The sequence below is a fragment of the Corvus brachyrhynchos genome, unplaced genomic scaffold (assembly GCF_000691975.1).
Source record: "Corvus brachyrhynchos isolate BGI_N302 unplaced genomic scaffold, ASM69197v1 scaffold212, whole genome shotgun sequence".
Classification (NCBI taxonomy): Eukaryota; Metazoa; Chordata; class Aves; order Passeriformes; family Corvidae; genus Corvus; species Corvus brachyrhynchos.
In genome coordinates this window covers 451,548-452,845 of record NW_008236768.1, presented here as the reverse complement: position 1 = coordinate 452,845, position 1,298 = coordinate 451,548, and the positions used below count along the sequence as shown (strand labels likewise).

The 1,298-nt window shown below is 50.8% G+C and overlaps 1 protein-coding gene across 4 annotated transcripts in view; it reads left to right on the top strand.

Moving 5' to 3' along the window:
* CRTC1 (CREB regulated transcription coactivator 1) overlaps positions 1 to 1,298 on the top strand; it is a 26,773-nt gene that overhangs the window by 17,463 nt on the left and 8,012 nt on the right. The gene's annotated exons all lie outside the window — the stretch shown is intronic.

Below are 1,298 nucleotides of genomic sequence, written 5' to 3'. Positions count from 1 at the left end.
GCCAGGATTTTGGAGGAGGAGTTCCAGCCATGGAGCCTCAGGCTGGGAATTTCTCCCTTGATCCACATTCATCCCAAATCATCCCTATAAATCAACCCCCATCCCAGGGGTCTGGCTGGAAGTGGGGAGGTTTTTAAGGAATATCTTGGTGCTTCTTTCCCGGTAATCCCCTCATGGAAGGACAATTTAGGTGGTTTTTGAATTATTTTTTAATACAGGGTATTTTTTTGAGGGTCTAAAATCTGTGCCTGTTCTGATTCTTCCTAAGCTTTTCCTGAATTTCCCATGCTGAGGTTTTTAAGGAGGAAATTTGTAGCCTTCTGCTTTTGCCATCTGGATAAACCAGCAACTGAATTTTGTTTTCCAAGATTGAGACAATCACTCCATGGAAATTATCTTCTATAGATGTTCTCTTTGTTAGTTAATAGTGTTTTTTTCAGCAGCAAAGTGGCATTTATTTGGGAATTTTAAATCAGGAGTGATGTTGCTGATTTTCATCTGGCATTTTTTTGGGACAGGATTAAAACATGGACCTGAAATTCTTGATAAATAATGGAGAATAACCGAGGGAGGGGACAGTGATTTAGCAAGGCTGAGGAATTCCTCCTGGAATTCTTCACTGGGCTTCCCCCTGACCTTTCCTGCTCTGCAGTTCCCATGGAATGACTTTAAACCAGGAATTTCGCCATTTGAGGCTGCAGATTCAGAGCAGAACAGCCCCTCCCGCCTCATTTGTGAACACAAAATTCCAAAAGGAGCAGAAATGCAGCTCTGTTGGCCCTCCCCGTGTTTCCCAGCGCAGTGTCCGTGTCCATAAATCCCAGTTTTCCGTGTTGTCCGTGCTCTGGGAGAAGCCTGTGGGGTTCTGTGGTGTCCCTGTGCCCGTGGCAGGTGCAGGGTCCGGGGCGATTCCCAGCGGCTCCGTGAGGGTCCCAAGGGATTCCTGCCTGCTCCGTGTGGATCCTGTGGGATCCCCTGGGCCCTGTGGGAGTCCCTCCTGCTCCGTGTGGATCCTGTGGGTCCCGAGGGATTCCCTCCTGCTCCGTGTGGATCCTGTGGGATCCCCTGGGCCCTGTGGGATTCCCTCCTGCTCTGTGGAGATTGTCGGGGATCGCCTGGGCCTTGTGGGATTCCCTCATGCTCTGTGTGGATCCTGTGGGATCCCCTGGGCCTTGTGGGATTCCCTCATGCTCTGTGTGGATCCTGTGGCTCCCAAGAGGTTTCCTCCTGCTCCGTGTGGATCCTGTGGGATACCCTGGGCCCTGTTGGATTCCCTCCTGCTCCGTATCGCTCCCCTG